Below are 12,352 nucleotides of genomic sequence, written 5' to 3'. Positions count from 1 at the left end.
AGGAAACCCAATTTCAGAGGAGCCACTGTCCTGGAGGTGCGACTAGCACAGAGGCACCAGGCAAGAGAGAGCCCTTCAGAGGCCACCTGCTGGTGAGGTCCCGAGCCTGGATGCCAGGGCCACACTGCCCCGTTCAAATCCCACCTCCCCCACTTACTAGACACGGGACCAACAGCAAGTCTCTCGGCCTCCCTGCGCCTCCGTCTTCCTCTCTGTTAAATGGGCTAACGGCAGCCCTACAAACACAGTGTTGTCCTGACCGGCGCAGGTGTAAAAGCCTTAGGCCTGGACTCTGCGTGTCGTAACAACACAGAAGTGTCTGCTCTTGTTCCCGTTATTACCCGAAGCTGCCTCCGCCTTAGAATTAAAGGCGCCCTTCCCGAGCCCCGCGCAGAGGAGAGAGAGGGTGAGCAGGCGGCTTTGCTTCGTGTCTGCTGCTGTTTTGTTGGTCTGCATGGAGTCATCTCCGAGTTAATAACTCCGCACTCTGCTGGCACCCGGGGGAAGGGAGCGGGCCAGCTGGGGGCGGTTGGGCTCCGGCTGCTGGAGTGACCTAGATAAAGGCCTCCGTGCTCGCTCTCCCCGACGCCCTGCTGTACTGAGAAAGGAGGCCGGGCGCTCGAGGGGCGCACGAACCCCGTCAGCACCGGCTGCTCGCGGGGAGCCGCTCGGTTCCGAGCAGCAGGCTCACTAATTGCTCGGGATCCCTAACTAAGCTCTTTCTCACTCCTGGCTCGGCTCTTCTGTTTGTGTTGTGCTTTGACTGTTGCTGCTTTTGGGGGGAATTTGTATTTTGCAGAAAACAAAAAACCTGTCCAAAATGTGTAGGAACTATTTCAAGAAAATGCAAACCACTTCACGATATAAATACGTCCTAAATAATAAATAGATGAGACAAATAATACATAATCAATATGAAGGCCTATCCCTTTATTCTACTGAACGAGCTTAGGGTTCTGTCTCTTAGGGACCAATGGAAAAGGAATGAGTTATTCCTGGCTCTGAAACAAAAACAGGGCATAAAATACACCAAATACACAAACGTTAAAGGGGGTTTTCTCTAATGTGCGACTCGCTGAGTCAGAGGCACTGCCTGACGCCTTCGCGTGGCGGACAGTGTTGCAGGTGCCGGTGGGAGTCGCGAGTGGACCGGGCCGGGGAGGCCCTCGGCAGCTTACACCCCAGGGCGTGTAGCTGCATGGGCGCCGAGGGTAAAGGGGTGGAGGGTGCAACGAAAGAAGCAAACTAACATGACAGATGATGGCAATGCTGTGGAGTAAAACCAGGCCGGCAAAGGGAAGACAAGGAACCAGGCTGTGCAGGGGAAGGGGCCCCCGTTATAAATGAGGGGCCCTGAAATTGGCCTTGGCGAGAGGGGGGCATTTGAACCAAAGCTGAGGGAGCTGGGGCCTGGGGAGGAAGGGGGCTGCAGATACCCGGGGAGGCCGTTTCAGGGACAGGGCGCTGCAAATGCCCACACCCTGGACCCAGCATAGGCTGGGTGCTCGGCACACAGGGAGCAGAGGGCTCCGGGCTGAGTACAGGCGTGAGGCCACAGAACACCGGGGGGCAGGACAGTCTATGGCGCAGGGGCACTAACCGTCCTCCAACGTCCTCGGCAGCTGCCCTTCCCGGCTCCCGCACTATTACTCCGAAGGAGCTGCACTAGCAGTTCCTATTTTTAGCATCTTTAAATGGAACAATGTTTGCAAGTATTACCAGGGGTCTCCAAACATAACTGCACACTGTAATGGATACTGCAGACTGCATACGGTTTCCATAAAGGATCTAACATTCAATCCTTGAATGTCGGCCTCAAAATTTTATCAGGCCATGGTAAGAGAAGCTACAGAAATAGCGATTAATTCACGAAAATCCGCACTTGCCAGGCCCCGGCCACCTACTGGTGATTTACATTTACATCGCAGAGGGAGAGAACCTTTCAACGTAACTTCACATTGTAGTTGTGTTTTATCGACTTCCCCCCTCTCTGCCACCATTCTACGTACACAAATCAACTGCAAAATATCCAGCCTTCATAGTTTTTTTTTTACAGACCATCAAGAGATAAAATTATCCAAGGGTTTTCTGCTGAGGCCCCAGAAAAACAGGACTTGAAAATAGATAATTAAGTAACCAATTAAATCAGGGTGATTAATGAGACTAGGAAAAAAAACCCTTTCCTGGGTCTGTCCACATCACTAGAAACTTTGCCAGGCTAACGTCAAGTTTCCTCCACAACACTGGGGTCCACCGAGGCCAGAACTCGGGAATTTGGGGGTGAGAATCAATAAACGCACAGAGAGGGGGTCGTGTCACAGGCCCGCCGAGGCGGGGTCTGTCTGTCGGTCTCGTAGAGACCACAGATTTTAGGATGCCAGACGCGCAGCTGGGCCGGCAGAGGTTTTTAATTAGCTCTCCAGCCTCACAGCAATAATGCCGAGAGCAGACCTCGGGTCACCGCTCAGTGTGCTTTGGATCCCTTGAAAAGGGACTTTTGTTCTCTTCGGGGCCATGTCATCCAGTGCCCTGCGTCCCCTCCGCAGGAGTTTCGCAGAGTCGCCAATCGGCTCTGGCACAAACAGTTTCTCATTAGCGGTGGCAGGATATTGACTGGGGTGGCAACGGCTCCACGGAGGCCAAGGGAACGTTTGGGGCCACGGGTTCTCCGTTACGCTCACCAGCGATGCGCCTCTCAGCATTTTAGTTTAGATATTGGAAAAGCCCCTTTGGAAAACCTTTGACTATTGTAGTTCCTTTGAAGGAAACAAAAGATCCCTGATCAATGGTCGTTTCCACCAGGAATCGGCTCTGCCCCTTCCAGCTGAAACTTAGAAAATGCACTAATTACGGAACTCTGGGAGGGCCGGCCCCCGGACGGCTCGGCACCCGAAGCCGTTTTTCTAGGGGGAGCGTCCCATTCTGAATTCCTCTGCCGACTCTGTCCTACCTTTTCTGACACGACTCCTTCACTAGTGAGATGTTGCTACTGAAAATAATAGCTGAACATTCTCCTGCTCCCCCAAACAGCTAGGTCGCTCCAGGTCCCTCAGCACCAGCTACCCAAAAATAAAGAGTCCCCAACTCATTTCACAAACCCCCGAAAGAGGGCCAGCCTGACTCCCCAAATCCTCTCTGCTGAAAATTTGTACAAGAAACGCTTGAGTCCTGCTTTCTTTAAAGACAGCTTTTTAATCAGGAGAATACATAAGGGCTGTTTCCCAAGAAGAAAGACCAGTGCATCCTCCGACATTGCAGAAGTAACCTCTACGCCAGGAACAGCCCCGAGAGCAGCTTTCTACCTGCACTTCAGGAGGCCCTCCAGTTCTTCTGAATTAGCTAGAACAGTGTCCTCCAGGAGATGCAGCCTCAGGGCCCTCCCTCGGTGGCTTCACCCAAGACCTCCATGGGTGGTTGGCCAAAGCATTTAGAACCGGTTCCCTTAGGTGCTCCCAGTGGGCACAGACACCACCTCTATAGAATGGTCCAGCCCCTCATCAGCTCCAAGCAGACCCACCTCATTGATGCTATGTACTGGAGATGAGGTTCCAAGTAAAGGGAGTTTTGTTTTGTTTTTTAATGTTTTTATTGATTTCAGAGAGAGAGGGAGGGGGGCTGAGAGAAACATCAATGATGAGAGAGAATCACTGATCAGCTGCCTCCTGCACGCCCCCTACTAGGGATGGAGCCCGCAACCCAGCATGTGCCCCGACCAGGAATGGATCCGGTGACCTCTTGGTTCATGGGCTGATGCTCAACCACCGAGCCACAGCGGCCGGGCTAAAGTTAGTTCTTAAACAGTACTCATTGTTGAAAGAAAAGGTTTAAAACTTTATTTGTGCACAAGAAGAAATGTGTCCATTTTAATCTGTCACAACTGAGCTGCTCAGGACCTCTGGAAACTCAACACTTGTCACATGGCATACAATCCATTTCCTCTACTAATTAATAAAGCGATAGTCTCAGGAGCAGAAAGCGGTTTTTTAATCCAACGAGCTCAACGACTCCTATGGTACCTGACACCCCTCCACCGTATCCCCACCCGGCAGCAACCATGCCTACAGACAGCTTCTGAGACGAGATGAGGCCTTCTAGGAATATGGAAGAAGGGAGAAAACATCCTAATGTCGAAACTGATCACCCAAAGCAGGGCAGTGACTACATTTTCAGGCTACATCTCAGACTCCTCAAAAATCCATGCATAATTATGAAAATTATATGTTATGAAAATTAACATATACATAAACAAACTCATTCACAAACACACAAGCACACACACACACACACACACACACACTCATCATTGCTGCAGTTCTGAAGAAACCAAATATGCTTGAGTAATATGCTCTTGAAAATTGGTTTTATCGAAAGCATAAAGTAAAATGTAAGAAATCAATACTGAAACAGATTGCAAGACTCAGGGGCACAGTGTCTCTTGTCATCTGTATGCATAAATTTAGAAAACAACCAGTTATCCCCTTGGAGCTTCTGACAGTACTTGGACCTTACAATAGTGTCTTTGAACTCATTTTACTTTTTAAATCTTTAATTTAGCAAGACGGAGAATTAGAGAGGCAGCTGAGAGTACTGCAGCAGAGATTACAATTTTGAATTGTCAAAAAACAGAAGCACAAAATTTTACTCTTTTTAAGGCAATTATAAGAAAAAGAAGCAATTACTGTAACACGCCCTTCACTCTGCATGACAATTATTAGCAAGAGAGTAAAACATCAGATGGGAACGTCGCTGGTAGTTATCAAAACAATTTTAGAAGCTCTAGTATAATTAAATTGATCACTTTCTTACCATTTATCTAATTTCTTTTTTTTAATCCTCACCTGAGGATATGTTTTTATTGATTTTAGAGAAAAAGGAAAGGGAGGTATAGAGAGCGGGGGGAGAGAGAGAGAGAGAAACATCTGTGGGGAGCAGGGTGGGAACAGATGGGCATCAGTCTAAAACCTTGAATGTGCTAAATAGAAGTTGGGGTTTTGTTTCAAGCAGTTCTCTGGGTTTCCTTTCCTGCGGGTCAAGAACTATCCCCATTCTACAAATGCGTCTTGATCACTGAAAGACTGAGCCTGGAAAATCTATCAGATGTAAAAGAACACCATCATTGGCCTTGTCAGCTGGAATTCTGTCCTTTGATTTACATCTGGTGGACCAAGTTCACCCACCATAAAATAATAGATGTCTGGCAGCTTAAAGTAGGAGGGTTTGGCTGAGTCCGAAACCAAGACATTATATTGGAGCAGAAACCAAGGACAATTTGAGCAGATGAGAAGTCTCATGGACTAGCACTGGGACTGTGCCATGAGGAGATGACTGGGGACAGTCTGAAGACGCACGGCCGATAAGCGCAGGGGAAATGTCATTGTGTGACACTTGGTGAGAATACCAGTTGGTGAGAAGGAAGATTCATGGAGGAGCTGAACCAAGGTCTTTGTTTCCCTTTCCAAATCAAGCAGGCTTGAAAGGACCACAAACACAAAGGAATTGTCAAGACAAATAACAGGGAGAACCTTCAGGCCCAAGTGAGGTCTTGGTTGCCGAGGGACATGTAAGTTTCCCCAAATGGCTCTCTGGGTTGATTCTAGACAGACGAGAGTGGAACACAAAATCCCACTGACACCACTCAGATTTCTCAGACAGGCCAAGGCCATAAATCAACTAATGAGAAGGATATTGTTTCTGCTTACAGGTTCTTTTTTTTGGCAGGGGGGGATTTTTTGGTTGTTGTTTTGTAATTAATGTGACAGTCCTGGATTACCCTACAGATGGACCCAACCAACAGAAGTATACCTAAAAAAATCACCAGAAATCACTCGACCTGGCCAGATTTTGTTGGCCCCATATAACTCCAGGAGGTAGCTGAGGAAAGCCAATACTGAAGGATAAAACTTTTTAAAGAGGGGCTAAAAAGAATGTGGATGGAACCCAGGCAGGCCTATGAGAGACCACCTACTGTAGAAATATTGCTAGCCCTGGCCCCTGTGGCTGAGTTGGTCAGGTGTTGTCCCATGTTCAATGCCCAGTAAGGGCACATGTCTGGGTTGGGGGCTCAATCTCCTCTAAGGAGCATGCAGGGAGCAACTGATTGATGTTTCACTCTCACATCAATGTTTCTCTCTCCCTCTTGCTTCCTCTCTCTCTAAAAATCAATTTAAAAATCTTTAAAAGAAAAAAAAAGAAAAAGAAATATCGCTAGAAGCCTTGCCCGAACCCTCTAGTACCACACCTCTTCCGAATGGACGGAACATTCTTGTAATTACATTCTACGGAGTCACCACGAGCACTGAAGTAGCCAGTAATTAACTACTGTTCCCAAAGGAAAAACGGGCTTCCATTCCTTGAGTCTTCGGGATATTTACCAAGAAATCCAGCATGTCCTGCTAGTTTCTCAAATGCAACCAAGTCCTTGCCAAAAGGATGGATCTTATTAAGTTTGGGTCTTGCCTATTCTCACTTCCTGCCATTGCAAATATTATTGACAGAGGTGGCTCAAAGTCTAATTTTTTTTGGTCACAAACATATCTTTTCAACATATATCTCTCCCACAAATAAAATCATACCCAAATTCAAATAACAACCCTGCTCTGTAAGTTCACATGAACCTTCTGTGTATAAATACCACAAGCATCCTAAACAAGATTGTAATCAGTGAGTCTGAGCATCCCAAAGAAATGTTTGATGTTGATGTTAGAAAAGGTAGGAAATCCATAAAAGGGAAATAGGAGGAATGGCTTTGGAGACTAATGGGGAGGGAGCCCCAGCTACATCCCTAACATGTCCCCATGCAACATGGACCTCACAAGTTCCCAGGTCTCTGCAGTGTCGCTTCTTTACTGCCATTATATTAAAACATGCAGTTTTTCTTTACGAAAAGAGAAAGAAATAGAATTTTTAAAAATAAGTATACTAATTGAAACAAAAGTATTGGAAAACAAACTGAAACTTAAGAACATGAATGAAAAATTCTGAAAGCTGAGTGTAAAAGAGGAAGAAATCAAAGAAACATAGATGATTCAGAAACCTTTAAAATAAGAAAAATAAAAAACTTTTAAAAATGTAAAGAAATCAAGAGTATGCGAACAAGCCAAATACATTTAAATTAAAGAAGCGGAAAATTTTGAAATAGGAAACAACTAAATGTTTATGGAAGAAATAAAAAATATTAAAGGACCACAAAAATAAGTGGATAGTAAAAAGCAATAACATATAGAGAGCGGGAAATTTAGTAGAAAAATGTCTAAACAACAGCAGATTCAATAAGGTTAGGACACCCCAAAAAGGTGAGTGTAGGCCGCATAAATGAAAGATCATCTCGAATGTTTTTCTTAAGTTTTAAACTAACTGAAGTAGCCATTTAATGGAATGAACTGGAGACTGTGGCTAAAGAACAGAAGGACCGACCTCCAAAATGTGTCGACTGAGCGGGCCGGAGTGGCTCAGTTGGTTGGGAGCCATCCTGTGGACAGGAAGGTCCGCTCCATTCCCAGCCAGGGAACAGACTCAAGGCTGCAGGTTCAACCCCTGATCAGGTTGTGTGCAGGCGGCAACCAATCCATGTTTCTCTCCCTCTCCCTTCTTCTAAAAAAATCAATAAAAACGCTTAAAAAATAAAAAATAGAATGAGTCAATTAAATATGTAGTCACAGGACTCACTGAGCTCAGCGTGAAATCCCTTCAGAGGTTGTGCCAGGAGCAGAGTGCGAGGCACAGCCCGATCTCCCCCCCATCACCCGGGCACAGACTGGGGCCACCACGCCGCCGGGGGCCCTTCTGGACACTCCCACGGATCGTATGTGCATAACCCGCAAGAAAACCTCAGAGCAGGGCGGCAAACACACAGCGGGTGCTGCACAGCACACACGGCTCCAAACAGAACAGTCGTGGAGACAACCCATCTAGAAAACCAGCACAGGGACATTTTCACCTGAAGCTCCACCGGGGCCGGCGCTGCCATGGTGATTATCTGAACTAGGAAGAGTCTGCTTACACGGTCTTATTTTATTTTTTTAGTTTGTATCAAGCAACATCATATGTTATGGAAGCAAGGGTATAAAGTTCATTTGTTTCAGTAACAATCATCAGGAGAATCCCAGGTGAGGCCAATTTCAATTAGGTGACGTGAAACCACTTCTCCATAGCATCCCGCGTACAGGGAACTTGTAAAATCTTCATGTAGACGCATGCACACGCACACGCACACGCGCACGCACACGCACACACTCTCCCTAAGCAAAACTACCCTGGCAGCCAGAGAGCAGGCTCCAGACCACGGCGCGGGGGAAGCCAAGCCAGCCTCAAGCAGCAGCCTGGGCGGATGACCTGGCAGTGCCGTTCCTCTCTCCACGTCCCGATACGCAGAGGACGTAGCTGAAACACATACGCACTCAGCGTTAAGGCATAACAACACGTGAGACACTGCTCAATGAAAAGTAAGATTTGATAATGTCCTTTATTCACGATGACACACCCGCACCTTCAGCTGACAGGCACCTTCTTTCCCCACGACTCTGTATTATTTGCAGTGACCCCGGGTAGGAACCTTAGCCACCGGCCACGGTGACTGCCGTGTTCCCCGTGACAGAAAAACGCAGGGGGAGAACCACAGCTGTGAGGTCCCTGCCAAACTCTAGAAGACGCGGCCCACTTGCGCTTTCGGCCACGTTGGCCATTACTCTCCACTTTCTGCTGCTTATTGACTTCTTCAGTTTTCCCCAGAGGGAAACTGTCCTTAGTCCAAATGGTCCTTTTTCTTACACGGATTAGCCTGAGAGGCCGCTCTCCCAACCCGAGGGCCTCCAGGTGTCCGTGGCAGTGACAACGCACCACGTCTCACAGCGTCACTGGGCAAAGGCTTCATGGGCCGGAAACCCACGGGCTTTTACATGTTAAAGATCGTATTATTAACTGGGTGGGAGGAAGTCCACCTGGTGGCCTCATCTTCTATTTTATTTTATAATTAAACAATAAATGGCCATTACAAAGGGGAAACTGCAACCCCACTGAAGCGGACGCGGCACGTGGGATGGCTGAGCGGTTAGTGCTCAGCCACGTGGCTCAGTGGGCTGAGGAGACAGTCCACGGAGGGGGACAAGGTGGGATGTGCCAGTTCTGATTTTAAACGAGCTGCCTTCTTCATCTGTCCTTGATGTTAGAGCCTTTCTTACTTAAAAATAAAACGTTGGAGTCAAGTCAATGCCCTTAGAACAAGCTGGTAATTCTGTGTGTTCGTATTTTTCAAAGCTGCTTTCAAGAGCCTTAGAAAAGCCCCCTTGATTTTCTATTAAAATTCAATTTGTTGATTTATGTATCTCAAGATGGACTTCAGAGATCACTAAGAAATCAAAAGCACTATTTTTTGAGATATGGTCCTCTGAAAAGCCTGATCCATCGGGCACATACTGGTTTTCATATTTGGTGGCTGTTTCCCTTAAAAAATAGAAATTCCCTAAGATTTAAAAAAAAAAAAAAAAAAGTATTCCTGCCTGGGTTCCCTTTGAAGGCAGATCTTTTCAATATTATAGTCTTAAAATGGCAAATTCGTCTTTTAGCGGATCTAAAGAATTCAAAGGAAGTTAACATATGCTTCTTTTAGATCAGAAATGTTTCCTTTTCCACACAAGGATCAGAAGAAAATCTTGATTGCCAAAAATACTTCTCAAATTCTACTCTATACATACAGATTGTGCGAGAAGGAAAGGTCAAAGTCATGAAATTTTTTGACAAGATAAAACGGATGAAAGAACACACTTCGGATTCACGGTAGTCGTGGTCACCCTGTGAGCACCAAGCGCCCCAATAAAATGTCATCGTCCTCTTGGGTCACCACTCACGTGGGAGAGTTTCATTCCTTTTGTGGGGCCCAAAAAAGAAAGCCGGAGCCTCAGAAGGTTCCTTGGCCTGGATGAGTCTTCAGAGGAAGGCACCTGAGAGGAGGGTGACAGCCTCAAGAAAGAGACCCAGGTCTTGAAGATAAGGCAGGAGTATCAGGTGTAGCTGTAGAAATGGATTTCTAGGCTCCAAAAAGGCATATGCTTTCCTGAGAGTTATAGTTACCAAAAAAAAAAAAAAGGCGGGCTACCCTAGATGTGAACTTGTTTGTATAAATTGTCAACTTAAGTTTGTATAAGATATAAACACAGAAACATGTATAAAGCAATTGGAGGAAATCTGCACACTGATGAGCTGTTTCTTGACATTAAGGAATGACTGCAACATTTTAGGTGTGATCATAGTATAGTACTTTAAGTTGTTTTTTTAAAAAAATAAAAGAACTTTGCTTTTAGAGATACCTACTGAAGCATTTAAGAAAGAAATGCTCTGATGTCAGATTTGCCACAAAATAAACCCCTGCAGGAGGAAAGCAGGAAGAGTGTGTTTGGGGATTTAGGTGAGTCAAGATCAGCCATATGCCGATAATCACTGGAGCTGAGTGATGGGACTCAGGGAGTCATAATATTACCTCTGATTGTATAGATGTTCGCAAATTTTATTAACGAAAGTTTTTTATAAATATTATCTCTCCTCTAGCATTTTCCCCTGTGATGAATATTACATTTCAATCTGAAACACCTTGAATGTATCTGATGACTTCAAGCCTTTACAGTTTAGACCAGGGTGATTACTCAATAAATCATCCCAAAGGAGCGATCACATTGCTTTCACCCTGAAAAATTAGCATATTTCCCATTACCCACTGTATGATATACCTGCAAGTATATAGCACACTATGTGCTTTGTATATTATAACTCACAAATGATTTGATTGAAATCTATTTGTATAGAAAGACAGATATATTCCGCGATCTGTAAAAATATGTGAAGATATTTTTATCTCAAGAAACGCAAGGAGGCAGAGGCCAGTTAGACGGCGCTCGGGCGCGGCTCCATCGGCAGCCCAGGAACCGTAAACGCCCTCTCCTGGGCGCCCCTCCCCTCTCGCCTCATCGCTCACCGGGGGAAGCTCTTACAGGAGACAAGAGCACTGCCAGGGCCTGTCCGCTCAGCTCTTAGTTTACCCGACGATTCAGCTCCGAGAGTCCCTTTGGCGCTGAAGAAAAATCTCACGCTCAGGGCTGGGGCCCGCTCCTTCCTTTGGGTTTACTCCTGCGCGGAGGTGACAGCTAAGACAGGGCGCAGGGCAGGGTGCGCTGGAAGAAGTCGCTGGGAAGGCTGGCTCTGTCCTTTCGGGTGTCCAAACTCTCCCCCCTCCGGTTCCCACCTGCTCCCAGTCGTCCTGAGGCTCGTCTCGTGTTCCTCTTTTCCCTCCGTTTAGCTTGTGTTTCTGTTTAAGCATGGCTGGCACACAATCTTACATCGGTCCTATTCGTTTCAGGCGTACAATCCAGTGATTCGACATGTTTAGGCCTTACAGTGTGACCCTTCTTAACCGTTTGTTTCATATTTCGGGGTCACTCTATTCCAAACTGAAGCTGGATGTTCGGCGATAAAGAAAACAGAAGATGCTGGCACCGGAGTAACGAAAATTTAATACAATCTATATAACACCCATCTACATAAAACATAAAATCATAAATGCCATCGAATCATTTCAAAATGTGCAATTTCCCCCAATTTTTCCCCGTTCTGCTTAAGGGTCCCCTATTTTATACACTTTAATGCTGCCTTTAGGAAAAAAAGGCCCTAGTGGGTGCCCCCGCACGCTGAGATTTTAAATGAGAGCCAAACAGAGGGACCAGTCTTCGAATGGAAGGGGAAATCTGAGTATTTTTAATAATCGTGCGCTATGGGCACACCTCCTGGTTTCAAACAGACGGGTTCTCGGGGCGGCCCTGGCATCTGTGAACGGGGGGCTCATCCTTTGTTCAGCTCAGCACCTGCTCCGTTTCGCATGCGATGGAGCCTATGAAAATGCGTGTCGTTTTCACTTCTCCCCACGTTGCAAGTAACTGCAGGAAGCAAACTGTCGGGATTCGTCACGTTATCAATAACTTGTCCGTTAAAACCTCAGCGCTCTCTGTGCAGCAGCAGCTCATTCCGTCACTGTCACCAGCCCCGCGTAACTCCAGAGAGCACGGTGTCCTCCGCGATAAATATTTCATGCTTCTCTTTAGGGGTTTATTTCTATTACCTCTAAAGTACCTGGGAAGCAGTCTCTTTATGGCTCTTTCCTTTGTAAACCCTGGCAGTAGCCATTAGCACGGCGTTTATCTCCTTCCTCAGAATAAATGTGATTTTGTGACTCTGGGTTTAACAGAGAAACAGAGAGAGATTTTTATTTCGCCCCGATACCTGTTTCCAAGGGGCTCCGTAGTGGTTTTTGTCTTGCGGAAAGAGTCTGAATTCTCGAGAGCGACGCGGAGGAGCTCCCGTAATGGCGTTG

The sequence above is a fragment of the Miniopterus schreibersii genome (assembly GCF_964146895.1).
Source record: "Miniopterus schreibersii genome assembly, chromosome: 10".
NCBI classification, from domain to species: Eukaryota; Metazoa; Chordata; class Mammalia; order Chiroptera; family Miniopteridae; genus Miniopterus; species Miniopterus schreibersii.
This window is presented reverse-complemented; position numbering follows the sequence as displayed.